The 21,688-nt window shown below is 47.7% G+C and overlaps 62 non-coding genes across 62 annotated transcripts; all 62 read left to right on the top strand.

Annotated features, from left to right (window-relative positions):
• The first annotated feature begins 70 nt into the window (after nt 1-70).
• Nucleotides 71-189, top strand: LOC145079991 (5S ribosomal RNA). The gene has a single exon (XR_013695107.1). It is a non-coding gene; the product is annotated as a 5S ribosomal RNA (ribosomal RNA).
• Nucleotides 190-420: 231 nt separating this feature from the next.
• Nucleotides 421-539, top strand: LOC145085117 (5S ribosomal RNA). Its single transcript, XR_013699531.1, has one exon. It is a non-coding gene; the product is annotated as a 5S ribosomal RNA (ribosomal RNA).
• Nucleotides 540-771: 232 nt separating this feature from the next.
• Nucleotides 772-890, top strand: LOC145074200 (5S ribosomal RNA). Its single transcript, XR_013691744.1, has one exon. It is a non-coding gene; the product is annotated as a 5S ribosomal RNA (ribosomal RNA).
• Nucleotides 891-1,122: 232 nt separating this feature from the next.
• On the top strand, nt 1,123-1,241 carry LOC145079979 (5S ribosomal RNA). Its single transcript, XR_013695105.1, has one exon. It is a non-coding gene; the product is annotated as a 5S ribosomal RNA (ribosomal RNA).
• A 232-nt stretch (nt 1,242-1,473) lies between these two features.
• On the top strand, nt 1,474-1,592 carry LOC145085116 (5S ribosomal RNA). Its single transcript, XR_013699530.1, has one exon. It is a non-coding gene; the product is annotated as a 5S ribosomal RNA (ribosomal RNA).
• Nucleotides 1,593-1,824: 232 nt separating this feature from the next.
• On the top strand, nt 1,825-1,943 carry LOC145085521 (5S ribosomal RNA). The gene has a single exon (XR_013699919.1). It is a non-coding gene; the product is annotated as a 5S ribosomal RNA (ribosomal RNA).
• Nucleotides 1,944-2,175: 232 nt separating this feature from the next.
• On the top strand, nt 2,176-2,294 carry LOC145079966 (5S ribosomal RNA). The gene has a single exon (XR_013695101.1). It is a non-coding gene; the product is annotated as a 5S ribosomal RNA (ribosomal RNA).
• A 232-nt stretch (nt 2,295-2,526) lies between these two features.
• On the top strand, nt 2,527-2,645 carry LOC145085115 (5S ribosomal RNA). The gene has a single exon (XR_013699529.1). It is a non-coding gene; the product is annotated as a 5S ribosomal RNA (ribosomal RNA).
• Nucleotides 2,646-2,877: 232 nt separating this feature from the next.
• Nucleotides 2,878-2,996, top strand: LOC145085520 (5S ribosomal RNA). Its single transcript, XR_013699918.1, has one exon. It is a non-coding gene; the product is annotated as a 5S ribosomal RNA (ribosomal RNA).
• A 232-nt stretch (nt 2,997-3,228) lies between these two features.
• Nucleotides 3,229-3,347, top strand: LOC145079955 (5S ribosomal RNA). Its single transcript, XR_013695100.1, has one exon. It is a non-coding gene; the product is annotated as a 5S ribosomal RNA (ribosomal RNA).
• Nucleotides 3,348-3,580: 233 nt separating this feature from the next.
• On the top strand, nt 3,581-3,699 carry LOC145085519 (5S ribosomal RNA). Its single transcript, XR_013699917.1, has one exon. It is a non-coding gene; the product is annotated as a 5S ribosomal RNA (ribosomal RNA).
• Nucleotides 3,700-3,931: 232 nt separating this feature from the next.
• On the top strand, nt 3,932-4,050 carry LOC145079943 (5S ribosomal RNA). Its single transcript, XR_013695099.1, has one exon. It is a non-coding gene; the product is annotated as a 5S ribosomal RNA (ribosomal RNA).
• Nucleotides 4,051-4,282: 232 nt separating this feature from the next.
• Nucleotides 4,283-4,401, top strand: LOC145085114 (5S ribosomal RNA). The gene has a single exon (XR_013699528.1). It is a non-coding gene; the product is annotated as a 5S ribosomal RNA (ribosomal RNA).
• Nucleotides 4,402-4,633: 232 nt separating this feature from the next.
• Nucleotides 4,634-4,752, top strand: LOC145085518 (5S ribosomal RNA). Its single transcript, XR_013699916.1, has one exon. It is a non-coding gene; the product is annotated as a 5S ribosomal RNA (ribosomal RNA).
• Nucleotides 4,753-4,984: 232 nt separating this feature from the next.
• Nucleotides 4,985-5,103, top strand: LOC145079931 (5S ribosomal RNA). Its single transcript, XR_013695098.1, has one exon. It is a non-coding gene; the product is annotated as a 5S ribosomal RNA (ribosomal RNA).
• A 234-nt stretch (nt 5,104-5,337) lies between these two features.
• On the top strand, nt 5,338-5,456 carry LOC145085113 (5S ribosomal RNA). The gene has a single exon (XR_013699527.1). It is a non-coding gene; the product is annotated as a 5S ribosomal RNA (ribosomal RNA).
• Nucleotides 5,457-5,688: 232 nt separating this feature from the next.
• LOC145079919 (5S ribosomal RNA) lies at nt 5,689-5,807 on the top strand. Its single transcript, XR_013695096.1, has one exon. It is a non-coding gene; the product is annotated as a 5S ribosomal RNA (ribosomal RNA).
• A 233-nt stretch (nt 5,808-6,040) lies between these two features.
• LOC145085517 (5S ribosomal RNA) lies at nt 6,041-6,159 on the top strand. The gene has a single exon (XR_013699915.1). It is a non-coding gene; the product is annotated as a 5S ribosomal RNA (ribosomal RNA).
• A 232-nt stretch (nt 6,160-6,391) lies between these two features.
• On the top strand, nt 6,392-6,510 carry LOC145079908 (5S ribosomal RNA). The gene has a single exon (XR_013695095.1). It is a non-coding gene; the product is annotated as a 5S ribosomal RNA (ribosomal RNA).
• A 232-nt stretch (nt 6,511-6,742) lies between these two features.
• LOC145073468 (5S ribosomal RNA) lies at nt 6,743-6,861 on the top strand. The gene has a single exon (XR_013691382.1). It is a non-coding gene; the product is annotated as a 5S ribosomal RNA (ribosomal RNA).
• Nucleotides 6,862-7,093: 232 nt separating this feature from the next.
• LOC145084985 (5S ribosomal RNA) lies at nt 7,094-7,212 on the top strand. Its single transcript, XR_013699404.1, has one exon. It is a non-coding gene; the product is annotated as a 5S ribosomal RNA (ribosomal RNA).
• Nucleotides 7,213-7,444: 232 nt separating this feature from the next.
• On the top strand, nt 7,445-7,563 carry LOC145082876 (5S ribosomal RNA). The gene has a single exon (XR_013697376.1). It is a non-coding gene; the product is annotated as a 5S ribosomal RNA (ribosomal RNA).
• Nucleotides 7,564-7,795: 232 nt separating this feature from the next.
• Nucleotides 7,796-7,914, top strand: LOC145079897 (5S ribosomal RNA). The gene has a single exon (XR_013695094.1). It is a non-coding gene; the product is annotated as a 5S ribosomal RNA (ribosomal RNA).
• A 231-nt stretch (nt 7,915-8,145) lies between these two features.
• Nucleotides 8,146-8,264, top strand: LOC145079885 (5S ribosomal RNA). The gene has a single exon (XR_013695093.1). It is a non-coding gene; the product is annotated as a 5S ribosomal RNA (ribosomal RNA).
• A 232-nt stretch (nt 8,265-8,496) lies between these two features.
• Nucleotides 8,497-8,615, top strand: LOC145083011 (5S ribosomal RNA). The gene has a single exon (XR_013697505.1). It is a non-coding gene; the product is annotated as a 5S ribosomal RNA (ribosomal RNA).
• Nucleotides 8,616-8,847: 232 nt separating this feature from the next.
• On the top strand, nt 8,848-8,966 carry LOC145079873 (5S ribosomal RNA). Its single transcript, XR_013695092.1, has one exon. It is a non-coding gene; the product is annotated as a 5S ribosomal RNA (ribosomal RNA).
• A 231-nt stretch (nt 8,967-9,197) lies between these two features.
• Nucleotides 9,198-9,316, top strand: LOC145074610 (5S ribosomal RNA). The gene has a single exon (XR_013691939.1). It is a non-coding gene; the product is annotated as a 5S ribosomal RNA (ribosomal RNA).
• Nucleotides 9,317-9,548: 232 nt separating this feature from the next.
• LOC145079862 (5S ribosomal RNA) lies at nt 9,549-9,667 on the top strand. The gene has a single exon (XR_013695090.1). It is a non-coding gene; the product is annotated as a 5S ribosomal RNA (ribosomal RNA).
• Nucleotides 9,668-9,899: 232 nt separating this feature from the next.
• On the top strand, nt 9,900-10,018 carry LOC145084778 (5S ribosomal RNA). Its single transcript, XR_013699208.1, has one exon. It is a non-coding gene; the product is annotated as a 5S ribosomal RNA (ribosomal RNA).
• A 232-nt stretch (nt 10,019-10,250) lies between these two features.
• On the top strand, nt 10,251-10,369 carry LOC145083235 (5S ribosomal RNA). Its single transcript, XR_013697715.1, has one exon. It is a non-coding gene; the product is annotated as a 5S ribosomal RNA (ribosomal RNA).
• Nucleotides 10,370-10,601: 232 nt separating this feature from the next.
• On the top strand, nt 10,602-10,720 carry LOC145079849 (5S ribosomal RNA). Its single transcript, XR_013695088.1, has one exon. It is a non-coding gene; the product is annotated as a 5S ribosomal RNA (ribosomal RNA).
• A 231-nt stretch (nt 10,721-10,951) lies between these two features.
• On the top strand, nt 10,952-11,070 carry LOC145084598 (5S ribosomal RNA). Its single transcript, XR_013699038.1, has one exon. It is a non-coding gene; the product is annotated as a 5S ribosomal RNA (ribosomal RNA).
• A 233-nt stretch (nt 11,071-11,303) lies between these two features.
• LOC145079838 (5S ribosomal RNA) lies at nt 11,304-11,422 on the top strand. Its single transcript, XR_013695087.1, has one exon. It is a non-coding gene; the product is annotated as a 5S ribosomal RNA (ribosomal RNA).
• A 232-nt stretch (nt 11,423-11,654) lies between these two features.
• Nucleotides 11,655-11,773, top strand: LOC145084430 (5S ribosomal RNA). Its single transcript, XR_013698874.1, has one exon. It is a non-coding gene; the product is annotated as a 5S ribosomal RNA (ribosomal RNA).
• A 232-nt stretch (nt 11,774-12,005) lies between these two features.
• On the top strand, nt 12,006-12,124 carry LOC145079826 (5S ribosomal RNA). The gene has a single exon (XR_013695086.1). It is a non-coding gene; the product is annotated as a 5S ribosomal RNA (ribosomal RNA).
• A 232-nt stretch (nt 12,125-12,356) lies between these two features.
• On the top strand, nt 12,357-12,475 carry LOC145073460 (5S ribosomal RNA). The gene has a single exon (XR_013691380.1). It is a non-coding gene; the product is annotated as a 5S ribosomal RNA (ribosomal RNA).
• A 232-nt stretch (nt 12,476-12,707) lies between these two features.
• Nucleotides 12,708-12,826, top strand: LOC145079815 (5S ribosomal RNA). The gene has a single exon (XR_013695084.1). It is a non-coding gene; the product is annotated as a 5S ribosomal RNA (ribosomal RNA).
• A 232-nt stretch (nt 12,827-13,058) lies between these two features.
• Nucleotides 13,059-13,177, top strand: LOC145082875 (5S ribosomal RNA). The gene has a single exon (XR_013697375.1). It is a non-coding gene; the product is annotated as a 5S ribosomal RNA (ribosomal RNA).
• A 232-nt stretch (nt 13,178-13,409) lies between these two features.
• Nucleotides 13,410-13,528, top strand: LOC145079804 (5S ribosomal RNA). Its single transcript, XR_013695083.1, has one exon. It is a non-coding gene; the product is annotated as a 5S ribosomal RNA (ribosomal RNA).
• Nucleotides 13,529-13,759: 231 nt separating this feature from the next.
• LOC145079792 (5S ribosomal RNA) lies at nt 13,760-13,878 on the top strand. Its single transcript, XR_013695082.1, has one exon. It is a non-coding gene; the product is annotated as a 5S ribosomal RNA (ribosomal RNA).
• A 232-nt stretch (nt 13,879-14,110) lies between these two features.
• LOC145083010 (5S ribosomal RNA) lies at nt 14,111-14,229 on the top strand. Its single transcript, XR_013697504.1, has one exon. It is a non-coding gene; the product is annotated as a 5S ribosomal RNA (ribosomal RNA).
• A 233-nt stretch (nt 14,230-14,462) lies between these two features.
• LOC145079780 (5S ribosomal RNA) lies at nt 14,463-14,581 on the top strand. Its single transcript, XR_013695081.1, has one exon. It is a non-coding gene; the product is annotated as a 5S ribosomal RNA (ribosomal RNA).
• Nucleotides 14,582-14,812: 231 nt separating this feature from the next.
• On the top strand, nt 14,813-14,931 carry LOC145084776 (5S ribosomal RNA). Its single transcript, XR_013699206.1, has one exon. It is a non-coding gene; the product is annotated as a 5S ribosomal RNA (ribosomal RNA).
• A 232-nt stretch (nt 14,932-15,163) lies between these two features.
• LOC145083234 (5S ribosomal RNA) lies at nt 15,164-15,282 on the top strand. The gene has a single exon (XR_013697714.1). It is a non-coding gene; the product is annotated as a 5S ribosomal RNA (ribosomal RNA).
• Nucleotides 15,283-15,514: 232 nt separating this feature from the next.
• On the top strand, nt 15,515-15,633 carry LOC145079769 (5S ribosomal RNA). Its single transcript, XR_013695080.1, has one exon. It is a non-coding gene; the product is annotated as a 5S ribosomal RNA (ribosomal RNA).
• A 231-nt stretch (nt 15,634-15,864) lies between these two features.
• LOC145084597 (5S ribosomal RNA) lies at nt 15,865-15,983 on the top strand. Its single transcript, XR_013699037.1, has one exon. It is a non-coding gene; the product is annotated as a 5S ribosomal RNA (ribosomal RNA).
• Nucleotides 15,984-16,216: 233 nt separating this feature from the next.
• Nucleotides 16,217-16,335, top strand: LOC145079757 (5S ribosomal RNA). The gene has a single exon (XR_013695078.1). It is a non-coding gene; the product is annotated as a 5S ribosomal RNA (ribosomal RNA).
• Nucleotides 16,336-16,567: 232 nt separating this feature from the next.
• On the top strand, nt 16,568-16,686 carry LOC145084429 (5S ribosomal RNA). Its single transcript, XR_013698873.1, has one exon. It is a non-coding gene; the product is annotated as a 5S ribosomal RNA (ribosomal RNA).
• A 232-nt stretch (nt 16,687-16,918) lies between these two features.
• On the top strand, nt 16,919-17,037 carry LOC145079745 (5S ribosomal RNA). The gene has a single exon (XR_013695077.1). It is a non-coding gene; the product is annotated as a 5S ribosomal RNA (ribosomal RNA).
• Nucleotides 17,038-17,269: 232 nt separating this feature from the next.
• On the top strand, nt 17,270-17,388 carry LOC145073454 (5S ribosomal RNA). The gene has a single exon (XR_013691379.1). It is a non-coding gene; the product is annotated as a 5S ribosomal RNA (ribosomal RNA).
• Nucleotides 17,389-17,620: 232 nt separating this feature from the next.
• LOC145079732 (5S ribosomal RNA) lies at nt 17,621-17,739 on the top strand. Its single transcript, XR_013695075.1, has one exon. It is a non-coding gene; the product is annotated as a 5S ribosomal RNA (ribosomal RNA).
• A 232-nt stretch (nt 17,740-17,971) lies between these two features.
• On the top strand, nt 17,972-18,090 carry LOC145082874 (5S ribosomal RNA). Its single transcript, XR_013697374.1, has one exon. It is a non-coding gene; the product is annotated as a 5S ribosomal RNA (ribosomal RNA).
• Nucleotides 18,091-18,322: 232 nt separating this feature from the next.
• On the top strand, nt 18,323-18,441 carry LOC145079721 (5S ribosomal RNA). Its single transcript, XR_013695074.1, has one exon. It is a non-coding gene; the product is annotated as a 5S ribosomal RNA (ribosomal RNA).
• A 231-nt stretch (nt 18,442-18,672) lies between these two features.
• LOC145079709 (5S ribosomal RNA) lies at nt 18,673-18,791 on the top strand. The gene has a single exon (XR_013695072.1). It is a non-coding gene; the product is annotated as a 5S ribosomal RNA (ribosomal RNA).
• A 232-nt stretch (nt 18,792-19,023) lies between these two features.
• LOC145083009 (5S ribosomal RNA) lies at nt 19,024-19,142 on the top strand. The gene has a single exon (XR_013697503.1). It is a non-coding gene; the product is annotated as a 5S ribosomal RNA (ribosomal RNA).
• A 233-nt stretch (nt 19,143-19,375) lies between these two features.
• On the top strand, nt 19,376-19,494 carry LOC145079697 (5S ribosomal RNA). Its single transcript, XR_013695071.1, has one exon. It is a non-coding gene; the product is annotated as a 5S ribosomal RNA (ribosomal RNA).
• Nucleotides 19,495-19,725: 231 nt separating this feature from the next.
• LOC145074595 (5S ribosomal RNA) lies at nt 19,726-19,844 on the top strand. Its single transcript, XR_013691928.1, has one exon. It is a non-coding gene; the product is annotated as a 5S ribosomal RNA (ribosomal RNA).
• A 232-nt stretch (nt 19,845-20,076) lies between these two features.
• On the top strand, nt 20,077-20,195 carry LOC145079685 (5S ribosomal RNA). The gene has a single exon (XR_013695070.1). It is a non-coding gene; the product is annotated as a 5S ribosomal RNA (ribosomal RNA).
• Nucleotides 20,196-20,427: 232 nt separating this feature from the next.
• LOC145084775 (5S ribosomal RNA) lies at nt 20,428-20,546 on the top strand. The gene has a single exon (XR_013699205.1). It is a non-coding gene; the product is annotated as a 5S ribosomal RNA (ribosomal RNA).
• Nucleotides 20,547-20,778: 232 nt separating this feature from the next.
• Nucleotides 20,779-20,897, top strand: LOC145083233 (5S ribosomal RNA). Its single transcript, XR_013697713.1, has one exon. It is a non-coding gene; the product is annotated as a 5S ribosomal RNA (ribosomal RNA).
• Nucleotides 20,898-21,129: 232 nt separating this feature from the next.
• Nucleotides 21,130-21,248, top strand: LOC145079674 (5S ribosomal RNA). The gene has a single exon (XR_013695069.1). It is a non-coding gene; the product is annotated as a 5S ribosomal RNA (ribosomal RNA).
• A 231-nt stretch (nt 21,249-21,479) lies between these two features.
• LOC145084596 (5S ribosomal RNA) lies at nt 21,480-21,598 on the top strand. The gene has a single exon (XR_013699036.1). It is a non-coding gene; the product is annotated as a 5S ribosomal RNA (ribosomal RNA).
• Nucleotides 21,599-21,688: the final 90 nt, after the last annotated feature.

Genomic DNA, 21,688 nt, shown 5'->3' with positions numbered 1-21,688 from the left:
CCCGCGTACCAAAACAAAGGAGGTTCTGCGTCTTGTAACACATAAAAACAATAAACATGGATAGTATTTCGGGTGCGATCATACCAGCACTAATGCACCGGATCCCATCAGAACTCCGCAGTTAAGCGTGCTTGGGCGAGAGTAGTACTAGGATGGGTGACCCCCTGGGAAGTCCTCGTGTTGCACCCCCCTTTTTCGTTGTCCGTTTGCGTTTTTTTAGATTTTACGTGCGGTTTTTTTGCTTTTTTTCCTTTCTTTCTTGCTATTTCTATGCTGGGGTGCCCTCCGGTTCATGGTTGATGCTTTTCGTATTTTTGGAACGGAGCCGATCGGTCACGTGGGTCCCACGCCCCGCGTACCAAAACAAAGGAGGTTCTGCGTCTTGTAACACATAAAAACAATAAACATGGATAGTATTTCGGGTGCGATCATACCAGCACTAATGCACCGCATCCCATCAGAACTCCGCAGTTAAGCGTGCTTGGGCGAGAGTAGTACTAGGATGGGTGACCCCCTGGGAAGTCCTCGTGTTGCACCCTCCTTTTTCGTTGTCCGTTTGCGTTTTTTTAGATTTTACGTGCGGTTTTTTTTGCTTTTTTTCCTTTCTTTCTTGCTATTTCTATGCTGGGGTGCCCTCCGGTTCATGGTTGATGCTTTTCGTATTTTTGGAACGGAGCCGATCGGTCACGTGGGTCCCACGCCCCGCGTACCAAAACAAAGGAGGTTCTGCGTCTTGTAACACATAAAAACAATAAACATGGATAGTATTTCGGGTGCGATCATACATGCACTAATGCACCGGATCCCATCAGAACTCCGCAGTTAAGCGTGCTTGGGCGAAAGTAGTACAAGGATGGGTGACCCCCTGGGAAGTCCTCGTGTTGCACCCTCCTTTTTCGTTGTCCGTTTGCGTTTTTTTAGATTTTACGTGCGGTTTTTTTTGCTTTTTTTCTTTTCTTTCTTGCTATTTCTATGCTCGGGTGCCCTCCGGTTCATGGTTGATGCTTTTCGTATTTTTGGAACGGAGCCGATCGGTCACGTGGGTCCCACGCCCCGCGTACCAAAACAAAGGAGGTTCTGCGTCTTGTAACACATAAAAACATTAAACATGGATAGTATTTCGGGTGCGATCATACCAGCACTAATGCACCGGATCCCATCAGAACTCCGCAGTTAAGCGTGCTTGGGCGAGAGTAGTACTAGGATGGGTGACCCCCTGGGAAGTCCTCGTGTTGCACCCCCCTTTTTCGTTGTCCGTTTGCGTTTTTTTAGATTTTACGTGCGGTTTTTTTTGCTTTTTTTCCTTTCTTTCTTGCTATTTCTATGCTGGGGTGCCCTCCGGTTCATGGTTGATGCTTTTCGTATTTTTGGAACGGAGCCGATCGGTCACGTGGGTCCCACGCCCCGCGTACCAAAACAAAGGAGGTTCTGCGTCTTGTAACACATAAAAACAATAAACATGGATAGTATTTCGGGTGCGATCATACCAGCACTAATGCACCGCATCCCATCAGAACTCCGCAGTTAAGCGTGCTTGGGCGAGAGTAGTACTAGGATGGGTGACCCCCTGGGAAGTCCTCGTGTTGCACCCTCCTTTTTCGTTGTCCGTTTGCGTTTTTTTAGATTTTACGTGCGGTTTTTTTTGCTTTTTTTCCTTTCTTTCTTGCTATTTCTATGCTGGGGTGCCCTCCGGTTCATGGTTGATGCTTTTCGTATTTTTGGAACGGAGCCGATCGGTCACGTGGGTCCCACGCCCCGCGTACCAAAACAAAGGAGGTTCTGCGTCTTGTAACACATAAAAACAATAAACATGGATAGTATTTCGGGTGCGATCATACATGCACTAATGCACCGGATCCCATCAGAACTCCGCAGTTAAGCGTGCTTGGGCGAAAGTAGTACTAGGATGGGTGACCCCCTGGGAAGTCCTCGTGTTGCACCCTCCTTTTTCGTTGTCCGTTTGCGTTTTTTTAGATTTTACGTGCGGTTTTTTTTGCTTTTTTTCCTTTCTTTCTTGCTATTTCTATGCTCGGGTGCCCTCCGGTTCATGGTTGATGCTTTTCGTATTTTTGGAACGGAGCCGATCGGTCACGTGGGTCCCACGCCCCGCGTACCAAAACAAAGGAGGTTCTGCGTCTTGTAACACATAAAAACATTAAACATGGATAGTATTTCGGGTGCGATCATACCAGCACTAATGCACCGGATCCCATCAGAACTCCGCAGTTAAGCGTGCTTGGGCGAGAGTAGTACTAGGATGGGTGACCCCCTGGGAAGTCCTCGTGTTGCACCCCCCTTTTTCGTTGTCCGTTTGCGTTTTTTTAGATTTTACGTGCGGTTTTTTTTGCTTTTTTTCCTTTCTTTCTTGCTATTTCTATGCTGGGGTGCCCTCCGGTTCATGGTTGATGCTTTTCGTATTTTTGGAACGGAGCCGATCGGTCACGTGGGTCCCACGCCCCGCGTACCAAAACAAAGGAGGTTCTGCGTCTTGTAACACATAAAAACAATAAACATGGATAGTATTTCGGGTGCGATCATACCAGCACTAATGCACCGCATCCCATCAGAACTCCGCAGTTAAGCGTGCTTGGGCGAGAGTAGTACTAGGATGGGTGACCCCCTGGGAAGTCCTCGTGTTGCACCCTCCTTTTTCGTTGTCCGTTTGCGTTTTTTTAGATTTTACGTGCGGTTTTTTTTGCTTTTTTTCCTTTCTTTCTTGCTATTTCTATGCTGGGGTGCCCTCCGGTTCATGGTTGATGCTTTTCGTATTTTTGGAACGGAGCCGATCGGTCACGTGGGTCCCACGCCCCGCGTACCAAAACAAAGGAGGTTCTGCGTCTTGTAACACATAAAAACAATAAACATGGATAGTATTTCGGGTGCGATCATACATGCACTAATGCACCGGATCCCATCAGAACTCCGCAGTTAAGCGTGCTTGGGCGAAAGTAGTACTAGGATGGGTGACCCCCTGGGAAGTCCTCGTGTTGCACCCTCCTTTTTCGTTGTCCGTTTGCGTTTTTTTAGATTTTACGTGCGGTTTTTTTTGCTTTTTTTCCTTTCTTTCTTGCTATTTCTATGCTCGGGTGCCCTCCGGTTCATGGTTGATGCTTTTCGTATTTTTGGAACGGAGCCGATCGGTCACGTGGGTCCCACGCCCCGCGTACCAAAACAAAGGAGGTTCTGCGTCTTGTAACACATAAAAACATTAAACATGGATAGTATTTCGGGTGCGATCATACCAGCACTAATGCACCGGATCCCATCAGAACTCCGCAGTTAAGCGTGCTTGGGCGAGAGTAGTACTAGGATGGGTGACCCCCTGGGAAGTCCTCGTGTTGCACCCCCCTTTTTCGTTGTCCGTTTGCGTTTTTTTAGATTTTACGTGCGGTTTTTTTTTTCTTTTTTTCCTTTCTTTCTTGCTATTTCTATGCTGGGCTGCCCTCCGGTTCATGGTTGATGCTTTTCGTATTTTTGGAACGGAGCCGATCGGTCACGTGGGTCCCACGCCCCGCGTACCAAAACAAAGGAGGTTCTGCGTCTTGTAACACATAAAAACAATAAACATGGATAGTATTTCGGGTGCGATCATACATGCACTAATGCACCGGATCCCATCAGAACTCCGCAGTTAAGCGTGCTTGGGCGAAAGTAGTACTAGGATGGGTGACCCCCTGGGAAGTCCTCGTGTTGCACCCTCCTTTTTCGTTGTCCGTTTGCGTTTTTTTAGATTTTACGTGCGGTTTTTTTTGCTTTTTTTCCTTTCTTTCTTGCTATTTCTATGCTCGGGTGCCCTCCGGTTCATGGTTGATGCTTTTCGTATTTTTGGAACGGAGCCGATCGGTCACGTGGGTCCCACGCCCCGCGTACCAAAACAAAGGAGGTTCTGCGTCTTGTAACACATAAAAACATTAAACATGGATAGTATTTCGGGTGCGATCATACCAGCACTAATGCACCGGATCCCATCAGAACTCCGCAGTTAAGCGTGCTTGGGCGAGAGTAGTACTAGGATGGGTGACCCCCTGGGAAGTCCTCGTGTTGCACCCCCCTTTTTCGTTGTCCGTTTGCGTTTTTTTAGATTTTACGTGCGGTTTTTTTTGCTTTTTTTCCTTTCTTTCTTGCTATTTCTATGCTGGGGTGCCCTCCGGTTCATGGTTGATGCTTTTCGTATTTTTGGAACGGAGCCGATCGGTCACGTGGGTCCCACGCCCCGCGTACCAAAACAAAGGAGGTTCTGCGTCTTGTAACACATAAAAACAATAAACATGGATAGTATTTCGGGTGCGATCATACCAGCACTAATGCACCGCATCCCATCAGAACTCCGCAGTTAAGCGTGCTTGGGCGAGAGTAGTACTAGGATGGGTGACCCCCTGGGAAGTCCTCGTGTTGCACCCTCCTTTTTCGTTGTCCGTTTGCGTTTTTTTAGATTTTACGTGCGGTTTTTTTTGCTTTTTTTCCTTTCTTTCTTGCTATTTCTATGCTGGGGTGCCCTCCGGTTCATGGTTGATGCTTTTCGTATTTTTGGAACGGAGCCGATCGGTCACGTGGGTCCCACGCCCCGCGTACCAAAACAAAGGAGGTTCTGCGTCTTGTAACACATAAAAACAATAAACATGGATAGTATTTCGGGTGCGATCATACATGCACTAATGCACCGGATCCCATCAGAACTCCGCAGTTAAGCGTGCTTGGGCGAAAGTAGTACTAGGATGGGTGACCCCCTGGGAAGTCCTCGTGTTGCACCCTCCTTTTTCGTTGTCCGTTTGCGTTTTTTTAGATTTTACGTGCGGTTTTTTTTGCTTTTTTTCCTTTCTTTCTTGCTATTTCTATGCTCGGGTGCCCTCCGGTTCATGGTTGATGCTTTTCGTATTTTTGGAACGGAGCCGATCGGTCACGTGGGTCCCACGCCCCGCGTACCAAAACAAAGGAGGTTCTGCGTCTTGTAACACATAAAAACATTAAACATGGATAGTATTTCGGGTGCGATCATACCAGCACTAATGCACCGGATCCCATCAGAACTCCGCAGTTAAGCGTGCTTGGGCGAGAGTAGTACTAGGATGGGTGACCCCCTGGGAAGTCCTCGTGTTGCACCCCCCTTTTTCGTTGTCCGTTTGCGTTTTTTTAGATTTTACGTGCGGTTTTTTTTTTTCTTTTTTTCCTTTCTTTCTTGCTATTTCTATGCTGGGCTGCCCTCCGGTTCATGGTTGATGCTTTTCGTATTTTTGGAACGGAGCCGATCGGTCACGTGGGTCCCACGCCCCGCGTACCAAAACAAAGGAGGTTCTGCGTCTTGTAACACATAAAAACAATAAACATGGATAGTATTTCGGGTGCGATCATACCAGCACTAATGCACCGCATCCCATCAGAACTCCGCAGTTAAGCGTGCTTGGGCGAGAGTAGTACTAGGATGGGTGACCCCCTGGGAAGTCCTCGTGTTGCACCCTCCTTTTTCGTTGTCCGTTTGCGTTTTTTTAGATTTTACGTGCGGTTTTTTTTGCTTTTTTTCCTTTCTTTCTTGCTATTTCTATGCTCGGGTGCCCTCCGGTTCATGGTTGATGCTTTTCGTATTTTTGGAACGGAGCCGATCGGTCACGTGGGTCCCACGCCCCGCGTACCAAAACAAAGGAGGTTCTGCGTCTTGTAACACATAAAAACATTAAACATGGATAGTATTTCGGGTGCGATCATACCAGCACTAATGCACCGGATCCCATCAGAACTCCGCAGTTAAGCGTGCTTGGGCGAGAGTAGTACTAGGATGGGTGACCCCCTGGGAAGTCCTCGTGTTGCACCCCCCTTTTTCGTTGTCCGTTTGCGTTTTTTTAGATTTTACGTGCGGTTTTTTTTTTCTTTTTTTCCTTTCTTTCTTGCTATTTCTATGCTGGGCTGCCCTCCGGTTCATGGTTGATGCTTTTCGTATTTTTGGAACGGAGCCGATCGGTCACGTGGGTCCCACGCCCCGCGTACCAAAACAAAGGAGGTTCTGCGTCTTGTAACACATAAAAACAATAAACATGGATAGTATTTCGGGTGCGATCATACATGCACTAATGCACCGGATCCCATCAGAACTCCGCAGTTAAGCGTGCTTGGGCGAAAGTAGTACTAGGATGGGTGACCCCCTGGGAAGTCCTCGTGTTGCACCCTCCTTTTTCGTTGTCCGTTTGCGTTTTTTTAGATTTTACGTGCGGTTTTTTTTGCTTTTTTTCCTTTCTTTCTTGCTATTTCTATGCTCGGGTGCCCTCCGGTTCATGGTTGATGCTTTTCGTATTTTTGGAACGGAGCCGATCGGTCACGTGGGTCCCACGCCCCGCGTACCAAAACAAAGGAGGTTCTGCGTCTTGTAACACATAAAAACATTAAACATGGATAGTATTTCGGGTGCGATCATACCAGCACTAATGCACCGGATCCCATCAGAACTCCGCAGTTAAGCGTGCTTGGGCGAGAGTAGTACTAGGATGGGTGACCCCCTGGGAAGTCCTCGTGTTGCACCCCCCTTTTTCGTTGTCCGTTTGCGTTTTTTTAGATTTTACGTGCGGTTTTTTTTGCTTTTTTTCCTTTCTTTCTTGCTATTTCTATGCTGGGGTGCCCTCCGGTTCATGGTTGATGCTTTTCGTATTTTTGGAACGGAGCCGATCGGTCACGTGGGTCCCACGCCCCGCGTACCAAAACAAAGGAGGTTCTGCGTCTTGTAACACATAAAAACAATAAACATGGATAGTATTTCGGGTGCGATCATACATGCACTAATGCACCGGATCCCATCAGAACTCTGCAGTTAAGCGTGCTTGGGCGAAAGTAGTACTAGGATGGGTGACCCCCTGGGAAGTCCTCGTGTTGCACCCTCCTTTTTCGTTGTCCGTTTGCGTTTTTTTAGATTTTACGTGCGGTTTTTTTTGCTTTTTTTCCTTTCTTTCTTGCTATTTCTATGCTCGGGTGCCCTCCGGTTCATGGTTGATGCTTTTCGTATTTTTGGAACGGAGCCGATCGGTCACGTGGGTCCCACGCCCCGCGTACCAAAACAAAGGAGGTTCTGCGTCTTGTAACACATAAAAACATTAAACATGGATAGTATTTCGGGTGCGATCATACCAGCACTAATGCACCGGATCCCATCAGAACTCCGCAGTTAAGCGTGCTTGGGCGACAGTAGTACTAGGATGGGTGACCCCCTGGGAAGTCCTCGTGTTGCACCCCCCTTTTTCGTTGTCCGTTTGCGTTTTTTTAGGTTTTACGTGCGGTTTTTTTTGCTTTTTTTCCTTTCTTTCTTGCTATTTCTATGCTGGGGTGCCCTCCGGTTCATGGTTGATGCTTTTCGTATTTTTGGAACGGAGCCGATCGGTCACGTGGGTCCCACGCCCCGCGTACCAAAACAAAGGAGGTTCTGCGTCTTGTAACACATAAAAACAATAAACATGGATAGTATTTCGGGTGCGATCATACCAGCACTAATGCACCGGATCCCATCAGAACTCCGCAGTTAAGCGTGCTTGGGCGAGAGTAGTACTAGGATGGGTGACCCCCTGGGAAGTCCTCGTGTTGCACCCTCCTTTTTCGTTGTCCGTTTGCGTTTTTTTAGATTTTACGTGCGGTTTTTTTTGCTTTTTTTCCTTTCTTTCTTGCTATTTCTATGCTGGGGTGCCCTCCGGTTCATGGTTGATGCTTTTCGTATTTTTGGAACGGAGCCGATCGGTCACGTGGGTCCCACGCCCCGCGTACCAAAACAAAGGAGGTTCTGCGTCTTGTAACACATAAAAACATTAAACATGGATAGTATTTCGGGTGCGATCATACCAGCACTAATGCACCGGATCCCATCAGAACTCCGCAGTTAAGCGTGCTTGGGCGAGAGTAGTACTAGGATGGGTGACCCCCTGGGAAGTCCTCGTGTTGCACCCCCTTTTTCGTTGTCCGTTTGCGTTTTTTTAGATTTTACGTGCGGTTTTTTTTGCTTTTTTTCCTTTCTTTCTTGCTATTTCTATGCTCGGGTGCCCTCCGGTTCATGGTTGATGCTTTTCGTATTTTTGGAACGGAGCCGATCGGTCACGTGGGTCCCACGCCCCGCGTACCAAAACAAAGGAGGTTCTGCGTCTTGTAACACATAAAAACATTAAACATGGATAGTATTTCGGGTGCGATCATACCAGCACTAATGCACCGGATCCCATCAGAACTCCGCAGTTAAGCGTGCTTGGGCGAGAGTAGTACTAGGATGGGTGACCCCCTGGGAAGTCCTCGTGTTGCACCCCCCTTTTTCGTTGTCCGTTTGCGTTTTTTTAGATTTTACGTGCGGTTTTTTTTGCTTTTTTTCCTTTCTTTCTTGCTATTTCTATGCTGGGGTGCCCTCCGGTTCATGGTTGATGCTTTTCGTATTTTTGGAACGGAGCCGATCGGTCACGTGGGTCCCACGCCCCGCGTACCAAAACAAAGGAGGTTCTGCGTCTTGTAACACATAAAAACAATAAACATGGATAGTATTTCGGGTGCGATCATACCAGCACTAATGCACCGGATCCCATCAGAACTCCGCAGTTAAGCGTGCTTGGGCGAGAGTAGTACTAGGATGGGTGACCCCCTGGGAATTCCTCGTGTTGCACCCTCCTTTTTCGTTGTCCGTTTGCGTTTTTTTAGATTTTACGTGCGGTTTTTTTTGCTTTTTTTCCTTTCTTTCTTGCTATTTCTATGCTGGGGTGCCCTCCGGTTCATGGTTGATGCTTTTCGTATTTTTGGAACGGAGCCGATCGGTCACGTGGGTCCCACGCCCCGCGTACCAAAACAAAGGAGGTTCTGCGTCTTGTAACACATAAAAACATTAAACATGGATAGTATTTCGGGTGCGATCATACCAGCACTAATGCACCGGATCCCATCAGAACTCCGCAGTTAAGCGTGCTTGGGCGAGAGTAGTACTAGGATGGGTGACCCCCTGGGAAGTCCTCGTGTTGCACCCCCTTTTTCGTTGTCCGTTTGCGTTTTTTTAGATTTTACGTGCGGTTTTTTTTGCTTTTTTTCCTTTCTTTCTTGCTATTTCTATGCTCGGGTGCCCTCCGGTTCATGGTTGATGCTTTTCGTATTTTTGGAACGGAGCCGATCGGTCACGTGGGTCCCACGCCCCGCGTACCAAAACAAAGGAGGTTCTGCGTCTTGTAACACATAAAAACAATAAACATGGATAGTATTTCTGGTGCGATCATACATGTACTAATGCACCGGATCCCATCAGAACTCCGCAGTTAAGCGTGCTTGGGCGAAAGTAGTACTAGGATGGGTGACCCCCTGGGAAGTCCTCGTGTTGCACCCTCCTTTTTCGTTGTCCGTTTGCGTTTTTTTAGATTTTACGTGCGGTTTTTTTTTCTTTTTTTCCTTTCTTTCTTGCTATTTCTATGCTCGGGTGCCCTCCGGTTCATGGTTGATGCTTTTCGTATTTTTGGAACGGAGCCGATCGGTCACGTGGGTCCCACGCCCCGCGTACCAAAACAAAGGAGGTTCTGCGTCTTGTAACACATAAAAACATTAAACATGGATAGTATTTCGGGTGCGATCATACCAGCACTAATGCACCGGATCCCATCAGAACTCCGCAGTTAAGCGTGCTTGGGCGAGAGTAGTACTAGGATGGGTGACCCCCTGGGAAGTCCTCGTGTTGCACCCCCCTTTTTCGTTGTCCGTTTGCGTTTTTTTAGATTTTACGTGCGGTTTTTTTTGCTTTTTTTCCTTTCTTTCTTGCTATTTCTATGCTCGGGTGCCCTCCGGTTCATGGTTGATGTTTTTCGTATTTTTGGAACGGAGCCGATCGGTCACGTGGGTCCCACGCCCCGCGTACCAAAACAAAGGAGGTTCTGCGTCTTGTAACACATAAAAACAATAAACATGGATAGTATTTCGGGTGCGATCATACCTGCACTAATGCACCGGATCCCATCAGAACTCCGCAGTTAAGCGTGCTTGGGCGAAAGTAGTACTAGGATGGGTGACCCCCTGGGAAGTCCTCGTGTTGCACCCTCCTTTTTCGTTGTCCGTTTGCGTTTTTTTAGATTTTACGTGCGGTTTTTTTTGCTTTTTTTCCTTTCTTTCTTGCTATTTCTATGCTCGGGTGCCCTCCGGTTAATGGTTGATGTTTTTCGTATTTTTGGAACGGAGCCGATCGGTCACGTGGGTCCCACGCCCCGCGTACCAAAACAAAGGAGGTACTGCGTCTTGTAACACATAAAAACAATAAACATGGATAGTATTTCGGGTGCGATCATACCAGCACTAATGCACCGGATCCCATCAGAACTCCGCAGTTAAACGTGCTTGGGCGAGAGTAGTACTAGGATGGGTGACCCCCTGGGAAGTCCTCGTGTTGCACCCCCTTTTTCGTTGTCCGTTTGCGTTTTTTTAGATTTTACGTGCGGTTTTTTTTGCTTTTTTTTCCTTTCTTTCTTGCTATTTCTATGCTCGGGTGCCCTCCGGTTCATGGTTGATGCTTTTCGTATTTTTGGAACGGAGCCGATCGGTCACGTGGGTCCCACGCCCCGCGTACCAAAACAAAGGAGGTTCTGCGTCTTGTAACACATAAAAACAATAAACATGGATAGTATTTCGGGTGCGATCATACCAGCACTAATGCACCGGATCCCATCAGAACTCCGCAGTTAAGCGTGCTTGGGCGAGAGTAGTACTAGGATGGGTGACCCCCTGGGAAGTCCTCGTGTTGCACCCCCCTTTTTCGTTGTCCGTTTGCGTTTTTTTAGATTTTACGTGCGGTTTTTTTGCTTTTTTTCCTTTCTTTCTTGCTATTTCTATGCTCGGGTGCCCTCCGGTTCATGGTTGATGCTTTTCGTATTTTTGGAACGGAGCCGATCGGTCACGTGTGTCCCACGCCCCGCGTACCAAAACAAAGGAGGTTCTGCGTCTTGTAACACATAAAAACAATAAACATGGATAGTATTTCGGGTGCGATCATACCAGCACTAATGCACCGGATCCCATCAGAACTCCGCAGTTAAGCGTGCTTGGCCGAGAGTAGTACTAGGATGGGTGACCCCCTGGGAAGTCCTCGTGTTGCACCCCCCTTTTTCGTTGTCCGTTTGCGTTTTTTTAGATTTTACGTGCGGTTTTTTTTGCTCTTTTTTCCTTTCTTTCTTGCTATTTCTATGCTCGGGTGCCCTCCGGTTCATGGTTGATGCTTTTCGTATTTTTGGAACGGAGCCGATCGGTCACGTGGGTCCCACGCCCCGCGTACCAAAACAAAGGAGGTTTTGCGTCTTGTAACACATAAAAACAATAAACATGGATAGTATTTCGGGTGCGATCATACCAGCACTAATGCACCGGATCCCATCAGAACTCCGCAGTTAAGCGTGCTTGGGCGAGAGTAGTACTAGGATGGGTGACCCCCTGGGAAGTCCTCGTGTTGCACCCCCCTTTTTCGTTGTCCGTTTGCGTTTTTTTAGATTTTACGTGCGGTTTTTTTTGCTTTTTTTCCTTTCTTTCTTGCTATTTCTATGCTCGGGTGCCTTCCGGTTCATGGTTGATGCTTTTCGTATTTTTGGAACGGAGCCGATCGGTCACGTGGGTCCCACGCCCCGCGTACCAAAACAAAGGAGGTTCTGCGTCTTGTAACACATAAAAACAATAAACATGGATAGTATTTCCGGTGCGATCATACCAGCACTAATGCACCGGATCCCATCAGAACTCCGCAGTTAAGCGTGCTTGGGCGAGAGTAGTACTAGGATGGGTGACCCCCTGGGAAGTCCTCGTGTTGCACCCCCCTTTTTCGTTGTCCGTTTGCGTTTTTTTAGATTTTACGTGCGGTTTTTTTTGCTTTTTTTCCTTTCTTTCTTGCTATTTCTATGCTCGGGTGCCCTCCGGTTCATGGTTGATGCTTTTCGTATTTTTGGAACGGAGCCGATCGGTCACGTGGGTCCCACGCCCCGCGTACCAAAACAAAGGAGGTTCTGCGTCTTGTAACACATAAAAACATTAAACATGGATAGTATTTCGGGTGCGATCATACCAGCACTAATGCACCGGATCCCATCAGAACTCCGCAGTTAAGCGTGCTTGGGCGAGAGTAGTACTAGGATGGGTGACCCCCTGGGAAGTCCTCGTGTTGCACCCCCCTTTTTCGTTGTCCGTTTGCGTTTTTTTAGATTTTACGTGCGGTTTTTTTTGCTTTTTTTCCTTTCTTTCTTGCTATTTCTATGCTGGGGTGCCCTCCGGTTCATGGTTGATGCTTTTCGTATTTTTGGAACGGAGCCGATCGGTCACGTGGGTCCCACGCCCCGCGTACCAAAACAAAGGAGGTTCTGCGTCTTGTAACACATAAAAACAATAAACATGGATAGTATTTCGGGTGCGATCATACATGCACTAATGCACCGGATCCCATCAGAACTCTGCAGTTAAGCGTGCTTGGGCGAAAGTAGTACTAGGATGGGTGACCCCCTGGGAAGTCCTCGTGTTGCACCCTCCTTTTTCGTTGTCCGTTTGCGTTTTTTTAGATTTTACGTGCGGTTTTTTTTGCTTTTTTTCCTTTCTTTCTTGCTATTTCTATGCTCGGGTGCCCTCCGGTTCATGGTTGATGCTTTTCGTATTTTTGGAACGGAGCCGATCGGTCACGTGGGTCCCACGCCCCGCGTACCAAAACAAAGGAGGTTCTGCGTCTTGTAACACATAAAAACATTAAACATGGATAGTATTTCGGGTGCGATCATACCAGCACTAATGCACCGGATCCCATCAGAACTCCGCAGTTAAGCGTGCTTGGGCGAGAGTAGTACTAGGATGGGTGACCCCCTGGGAAGTCCTCGTGTTGCACCCCCCTTTTTCGTTGTCCGTTTGCGTTTTTTTAGATTTTACGTGCGGTTTTTTTTGCTTTTTTTCCTTTCTTTCTTGCTATTTCTATGCTGGGGTGCCCTCCGGTTCATGGTTGATGCTTTTCGTATTTTTGGAACGGAGCCGATCGGTCACGTGGGTCCCACGCCCCGCGTACCAAAACAAAGGAGGTTCTGCGTCTTGTAACACATAAAAACAATAAACATGGATAGTATTTCGGGTGCGATCATACCAGCACTAATGCACCGGATCCCATCAGAACTCCGCAGTTAAGCGTGCTTGGGCGAGAGTAGTACTAGGATGGGTGACCCCCTGGGAAGTCCTCGTGTTGCACCCTCCTTTTTCGTTGTCCGTTTGCGTTTTTTTAGATTTTACGTGCGGTTTTTTTTGCTTTTTTTCCTTTCTTTCTTGCTATTTCTATGCTGGGGTGCCCTCCGGTTCATGGTTGATGCTTTTCGTATTTTTGGAACGGAGCCGATCGGTCACGTGGGTCCCACGCCCCGCGTACCAAAACAAAGGAGGTTCTGCGTCTTGTAACACATAAAAACATTAAACATGGATAGTATTTCGGGTGCGATCATACCAGCACTAATGCACCGGATCCCATCAGAACTCCGCAGTTAAGCGTGCTTGGGCGAGAGTAGTACTAGGATGGGTGACCCCCTGGGAAGTCCTCGTGTTGCACCCCCTTTTTCGTTGTCCGTTTGCGTTTTTTTAGATTTTACGTGCGGTTTTTTTTGCTTTTTTTCCTTTCTTTCTTGCTATTTCTATGCTCGGGTGCCCTCAGGTTCATGGTTGATGCTTTTCGTATTTTTGGAACGGAGCCGATCGGTCACGTGGGTCCCACGCCCCGCGTACCAAAACAAAGGAGGTTCTGCGTCTTGTAACACATAAAAACATTAAACATGGATAGTATTTCGGGTGCGATCATACCAGCACTAATGCACCGGATCCCATCAGAACTCCGCAGTTAAGCGTGCTTGGGCGAGAGTAGTACTAGGATGGGTGACCCCCTGGGAAGTCCTCGTGTTGCACCCCCCTTTTTCGTTGTCCGTTTGCGTTTTTTTAGATTTTACGTGCGGTTTTTTTTGCTTTTTTTCCTTTCTTTCTTGCTATTTCTATGCTGGGGTGCCCTCCGGTTCATGGTTGATGCTTTTCGTATTTTTGGAACGGAGCCGATCGGTCACGTGGGTCCCACGCCCCGCGTACCAAAACAAAGGAGGTTCTGCGTCTTGTAACACATAAAAACAATAAACATGGATAGTATTTCGGGTGCGATCATACCAGCACTAATGCACCGGATCCCATCAGAACTCCGCAGTTAAGCGTGCTTGGGCGAGAGTAGTACTAGGATGGGTGACCCCCTGGGAATTCCTCGTGTTGCACCCTCCTTTTTCGTTGTCCGTTTGCGTTTTTTTAGATTTTACGTGCGGTTTTTTTTTGCTTTTTTTCCTTTCTTTCTTGCTATTTCTATGCTGGGGTGCCCTCCGGTTCATGGTTGATGCTTTTCGTATTTTTGGAACGGAGCCGATCGGTCACGTGGGTCCCACGCCCCGCGTACCAAAACAAAGGAGGTTCTGCGTCTTGTAACACATAAAAACATTAAACATGGATAGTATTTCGGGTGCGATCATACCAGCACTAATGCACCGGATCCCATCAGAACTCCGCAGTTAAGCGTGCTTGGGCGAGAGTAGTACTAGGATGGGTGACCCCCTGGGAAGTCCTCGTGTTGCACCCCCTTTTTCGTTGTCCGTTTGCGTTTTTTTAGATTTTACGTGCGGTTTTTTTTGCTTTTTTTCCTTTCTTTCTTGCTATTTCTATGCTCGGGTGCCCTCCGGTTCATGGTTGATGTTTTTCGTATTTTTGGAACGGAGCCGATCGGTCACGTGGGTCCCACGCCCCGCGTACCAAAACAAAGGAGGTTCTGCGTCTTGTAACACATAAAAACAATAAACATGGATAGTATTTCGGGTGCGATCATACCTGCACTAATGCACCGGATCCCATCAGAACTCCGCAGTTAAGCGTGCTTGGGCGAAAGTAGTACTAGGATGGGTGACCCCCTGGGAAGTCCTCGTGTTGCACCCTCCTTTTTCGTTGTCCGTTTGCGTTTTTTTAGATTTTACGTGCGGTTTTTTTTGCTTTTTTTCCTTTCTTTCTTGCTATTTCTATGCTCGGGTGCCCTCCGGTTAATGGTTGATGTTTTTCGTATTTTTGGAACGGAGCCGATCGGTCACGTGGGTCCCACGCCCCGCGTACCAAAACAAAGGAGGTACTGCGTCTTGTAACACATAAAAACAATAAACATGGATAGTATTTCGGGTGCGATCATACCAGCACTAATGCACCGGATCCCATCAGAACTCCGCAGTTAAACGTGCTTGGGCGAGAGTAGTACTAGGATGGGTGACCCCCTGGGAAGTCCTCGTGTTGCACCCCCTTTTTCGTTGTCCGTTTGCGTTTTTTTAGATTTTACGTGCGGTTTTTTTTGCTTTTTTTTCCTTTCTTTCTTGCTATTTCTATGCTCGGGTGCCCTCCGGTTCATGGTTGATGCTTTTCGTATTTTTGGAACGGAGCCGATCGGTCACGTGGGTCCCACGCCCCGCGTACCAAAACAAAGGAGGTTCTGCGTCTTGTAACACATAAAAACAATAAACATGGATAGTATTTCGGGTGCGATCATACCAGCACTAATGCACCGGATCCCATCAGAACTCCGCAGTTAAGCGTGCTTGGGCGAGAGTAGTACTAGGATGGGTGACCCCCTGGGAAGTCCTCGTGTTGCACCCCCCTTTTTCGTTGTCCGTTTGCGTTTTTTTAGATTTTACGTGCGGTTTTTTTGCTTTTTTTCCTTTCTTTCTTGCTATTTCTATGCTCGGGTGCCCTCCGGTTCATGGTTGATGCTTTTCGTATTTTTGGAACGGAGCCGATCGGTCACGTGTGTCCCACGCCCCGCGTACCAAAACAAAGGAGGTTCTGCGTCTTGTAACACATAAAAACAATAAACATGGATAGTATTTCGGGTGCGATCATACCAGCACTAATGCACCGGATCCCATCAGAACTCCGCAGTTAAGCGTGCTTGGCCGAGAGTAGTACTAGGATGGGTGACCCCCTGGGAAGTCCTCGTGTTGCACCCCCCTTTTTCGTTGTCCGTTTGCGTTTTTTTAGATTTTACGTGCGGTTTTTTTTGCTCTTTTTTCCTTTCTTTCTTGCTATTTCTATGCTCGGGTGCCCTCCGGTTCATGGTTGATGCTTTTCGTATTTTTGGAACGGAGCCGATCGGTCACGTGGGTCCCACGCCCCGCGTACCAAAACAAAGGAGGTTTTGCGTCTTGTAACACATAAAAACAATAAACATGGATAGTATTTCGGGTGCGATCATACCAGCACTAATGCACCGGATCCCATCAGAACTCCGCAGTTAAGCGTGCTTGGGCGAGAGTAGTACTAGGATGGGTGACCCCCTGGGAAGTCCTCGTGTTGCACCCCCCTTTTTCGTTGTCCGTTTGCGTTTTTTTAGATTTTACGTGCGGTTTTTTTTGCTTTTTTTCCTTTCTTTCTTGCTATTTCTATGCTCGGGTGCCTTCCGGTTCATGGTTGATGCTTTTCGTATTTTTGGAACGGAGCCGATCGGTCACGTGGGTCCCACGCCCCGCGTACCAAAACAAAGGAGGTTCTGCGTCTTGTAACACATAAAAACAATAAACATGGATAGTATTTCCGGTGCGATCATACCAGCACTAATGCACCGGATCCCATCAGAACTCCGCAGTTAAGCGTGCTTGGGCGAGAGTAGTACTAGGATGGGTGACCCCCTGGGAAGTCCTCGTGTTGCACCCCCCTTTTTCGTTGTCCGTTTGCGTTTTTTTAGATTTTACGTGCGGTTTTTTTTGCTTTTTTTCCTTTCTTTCTTGCTATTTCTATGCTCGGGTGCCCTCCGGTTCATGGTTGATGCTTTTCGTATTTTTGGAACGGAGCCGATCGGTCACGTGGGTCCCACGCCCCGCGTACCAAAACAAAGGAGGTTCTGCGTCTTGTAACACATAAAAACATTAAACATGGATAGTATTTCGGGTGCGATCATACCAGCACTAATGCACCGGATCCCATCAGAACTCCGCAGTTAAGCGTGCTTGGGCGAGAGTAGTACTAGGATGGGTGACCCCCTGGGAAGTCCTCGTGTTGCACCCCCCTTTTTCGTTGTCCGTTTGCGTTTTTTTAGATTTTACGTGCGGTTTTTTTTGCTTTTTTTCCTTTCTTTCTTGCTATTTCTATGCTGGGGTGCCCTCCGGTTCATGGTTGATGCTTTTCGTATTTTTGGAACGGAGCCGATCGGTCACGTGGGTCCCACGCCCCGCGTACCAAAACAAAGGAGGTTCTGCGTCTTGTAACACATAAAAACAATAAACATGGATAGTATTTCGGGTGCGATCATACATGCACTAATGCACCGGATCCCATCAGAACTCTGCAGTTAAGCGTGCTTGGGCGAAAGTAGTACTAGGATGGGTGACCCCCTGGGAAGTCCTCGTGTTGCACCCTCCTTTTTCGTTGTCCGTTTGCGTTTTTTTAGATTTTACGTGCGGTTTTTTTTGCTTTTTTTCCTTTCTTTCTTGCTATTTCTATGCTCGGGTGCCCTCCGGTTCATGGTTGATGCTTTTCGTATTTTTGGAACGGAGCCGATCGGTCACGTGGGTCCCACGCCCCGCGTACCAAAACAAAGGAGGTTCTGCGTCTTGTAACACATAAAAACATTAAACATGGATAGTATTTCGGGTGCGATCATACCAGCACTAATGCACCGGATCCCATCAGAACTCCGCAGTTAAGCGTGCTTGGGCGAGAGTAGTACTAGGATGGGTGACCCCCTGGGAAGTCCTCGTGTTGCACCCCCCTTTTTCGTTGTCCGTTTGCGTTTTTTTAGATTTTACGTGCGGTTTTTTTTGCTTTTTTTCCTTTCTTTCTTGCGATTTCTATGCTGGGGTGCCCTCCGGTTCATGGTTGATGCTTTTCGTATTTTTGGAACGGAGCCGATCGGTCACGTGGGTCCCACGCCCCGCGTACCAAAACAAAGGAGGTTCTGCGTCTTGTAACACATAAAAACAATAAACATGGATAGTATTTCGGGTGCGATCATACCAGCACTAATGCACCGGATCCCATCAGAACTCCGCAGTTAAGCGTGCTTGGGCGAGAGTAGTACTAGGATGGGTGACCCCCTGGGAAGTCCTCGTGTTGCACCCTCCTTTTTCGTTGTCCGTTTGCGTTTTTTTAGATTTTACGTGCGGTTTTTTTTGCTTTTTTTCCTTTCTTTCTTGCTATTTCTATGCTGGGGTGCCCTCCGGTTCATGGTTGATGCTTTTCGTATTTTTGGAACGGAGCCGATCGGTCACGTGGGTCCCACGCCCCGCGTACCAAAACAAAGGAGGTTCTGCGTCTTGTAACACATAAAAACATTAAACATGGATAGTATTTCGGGTGCGATCATACCAGCACTAATGCACCGGATCCCATCAGAACTCCGCAGTTAAGCGTGCTTGGGCGAGAGTAGTACTAGGATGGGTGACCCCCTGGGAAGTCCTCGTGTTGCACCCCCTTTTTCGTTGTCCGTTTGCGTTTTTTTAGATTTTACGTGCGGTTTTTTTTGCTTTTTTTCCTTTCTTTCTTGCTATTTCTATGCTCGGGTGCCCTCAGGTTCATGGTTGATGCTTTTCGTATTTTTGGAACGGAGCCGATCGGTCACGTGGGTCCCACGCCCCGCGTACCAAAACAAAGGAGGTTCTGCGTCTTGTAACACATAAAAACATTAAACATGGATAGTATTTCGGGTGCGATCATACCAGCACTAATGCACCGGATCCCATCAGAACTCCGCAGTTAAGCGTGCTTGGGCGAGAGTAGTACTAGGATGGGTGACCCCCTGGGAAGTCCTCGTGTTGCACCCCCCTTTCTCGTTGTCCGTTTGCGTTTTTTTAGATTTTACGTGCGGTTTTTTTTGCTTTTTTTCCTTTCTTTCTTGCTATTTCTATGCTGGGGTGCCCTCCGGTTCATGGTTGATGCTTTTCGTATTTTTGGAACGGAGCCGATCGGTCACGTGGGTCCCACGCCCCGCGTACCAAAACAAAGGAGGTTCTGCGTCTTGTAACACATAAAAACAATAAACATGGATAGTATTTCGGGTGCGATCATACCAGCACTAATGCACCGGATCCCATCAGAACTCCGCAGTTAAGCGTGCTTGGGCGAGAGTAGTACTAGGATGGGTGACCCCCTGGGAATTCCTCGTGTTGCACCCTCCTTTTTCGTTGTCCGTTTGCGTTTTTTTAGATTTTACGTGCGGTTTTTTTTTGCTTTTTTTCCTTTCTTTCTTGCTATTTCTATGCTGGGGTGCCCTCCGGTTCATGGTTGATGCTTTTCGTATTTTTGGAACGGAGCCGATCGGTCACGTGGGTCCCACGCCCCGCGTACCAAAACAAAGGAGGTTCTGCGTCTTGTAACAGATAAAAACAATAAACATGGATAGTATTTCGGGTGCGATCATACCAGCACTAATGCACCGGATCCCATCAGAACTCCGCAGTTAAGCGTGCTTGGGCGAGAGTAGTACTAGGATGGGTGACCCCCTGGGAAGTCCTCGTGTTGCACCCCCTTTTTCGTTGTCCGTTTGCGTTTTTTTAGATTTTACGTGCGGTTTTTTTTGCTTTTTTTCCTTTCTTTCTTGCTATTTCTATGCTCGGGTGCCCTCCGGTTCATGGTTGATGCTTTTCGTATTTTTGGAACGGAGCCGATCGGTCACGTGGGTCTCACGCCCCGCGTACCAAAACAAAGGAGGTTCTGCGTCTTGTAACACATAAAAACAATAAACATGGATAGTATTTCTGGTGCGATCATACATGTACTAATGCACCGGATCCCATCAGAACTCCGCAGTTAAGCGTGCTTGGGCGAAAGTAGTACTAGGATGGGTGACCCCCTGGGAAGTCCTCGTGTTGCACCCTCCTTTTTCGTTGTCCGTTTGCGTTTTTTTAGATTTTACGTGCGGTTTTTTTTTCTTTTTTTCCTTTCTTTCTTGCTATTTCTATGCTCGGGTGCCCTCCGGTTCATGGTTGATGCTTTTCGTATTTTTGGAACGGAGCCGATCGGTCACGTGGGTCCCACGCCCCGCGTACCAAAACAAAGGAGGTTCTGCGTCTTGTAACACATAAAAACATTAAACATGGATAGTATTTCGGGTGCGATCATACCAGCACTAATGCACCGGATCCCATCAGAACTCCGCAGTTAAGCGTGCTTGGGCGAGAGTAGTACTAGGATGGGTGACCCCCTGGGAAGTCCTCGTGTTGCACCCCCCTTTTTCGTTGTCCGTTTGCGTTTTTTTAGATTTTACGTGCGGTTTTTTTTGCTTTTTTTCCTTTCTTTCTTGCTATTTCTATGCTCGGGTGCCCTCCGGTTCATGGTTGATGTTTTTCGTATTTTTGGAACGGAGCCGATCGGTCACGTGGGTCCCACGCCCCGCGTACCAAAACAAAGGAGGTTCTGCGTCTTGTAACACATAAAAACAATAAACATGGATAGTATTTCGGGTGCGATCATACCTGCACTAATGCACCGGATCCCATCAGAACTCCGCAGTTAAGCGTGCTTGGGCGAAAGTAGTACTAGGATGGGTGACCCCCTGGGAAGTCCTCGTGTTGCACCCTCCTTTTTCGTTGTCCGTTTGCGTTTTTTTAGATTTTACGTGCGGTTTTTTTTGCTTTTTTTCCTTTCTTTCTTGCTATTTCTATGCTCGGGTGCCCTCCGGTTAATGGTTGATGTTTTTCGTATTTTTGGAACGGAGCCGATCGGTCACGTGGGTCCCACGCCCCGCGTACCAAAACAAAGGAGGTACTGCGTCTTGTAACACATAAAAACAATAAACATGGATAGTATTTCGGGTGCGATCATACCAGCACTAATGCACCGGATCCCATCAGAACTCCGCAGTTAAACGTGCTTGGGCGAGAGTAGTACTAGGATGGGTGACCCCCTGGGAAGTCCTCGTGTTGCACCCCCTTTTTCGTTGTCCGTTTGCGTTTTTTTAGATTTTACGTGCGGTTTTTTTTGCTTTTTTTTCCTTTCTTTCTTGCTATTTCTATGCTCGGGTGCCCTCCGGTTCATGGTTGATGCTTTTCGTATTTTTGGAACGGAGCCGATCGGTCACGTGGGTCCCACGCCCCGCGTACCAAAACAAAGGAGGTTCTGCGTCTTGTAACACATAAAAACAATAAACATGGATAGTATTTCGGGTGCGATCATACCAGCACTAATGCACCGGATCCCATCAGAACTCCGCAGTTAAGCGTGCTTGGGCGAGAGTAGTACTAGGATGGGTGACCCCCTGGGAAGTCCTCGTGTTGCACCCCCCTTTTTCGTTGTCCGTTTGCGTTTTTTTAGATTTTACGTGCGGTTTTTTTGCTTTTTTTCCTTTCTTTCTTGCTATTTCTATGCTCGGGTGCCCTCCGGTTCATGGTTGATGCTTTTCGTATTTTTGGAACGGAGCCGATCGGTCACGTGTGTCCCACGCCCCGCGTACCAAAACAAAGGAGGTTCTGCGTCTTGTAACACATAAAAACAATAAACATGGATAGTATTTCGGGTGCGATCATACCAGCACTAATGCACCGGATCCCATCAGAACTCCGCAGTTAAGCGTGCTTGGCCGAGAGTAGTACTAGGATGGGTGACCCCCTGGGAAGTCCTCGTGTTGCACCCCCCTTTTTCGTTGTCCGTTTGCGTTTTTTTAGATTTTACGTGCGGTTTTTTTTGCTCTTTTTTCCTTTCTTTCTTGCTATTTCTATGCTCG

Source organism: Lactuca serriola, chromosome 1, assembly GCF_051521515.1.
Source record: "Lactuca serriola cultivar US96UC23 chromosome 1, Lser_US96UC23_V15, whole genome shotgun sequence".
Classification (NCBI taxonomy): Eukaryota; Viridiplantae; Streptophyta; class Magnoliopsida; order Asterales; family Asteraceae; genus Lactuca; species Lactuca serriola.
This window is presented reverse-complemented; position numbering and strand designations above follow the sequence as displayed.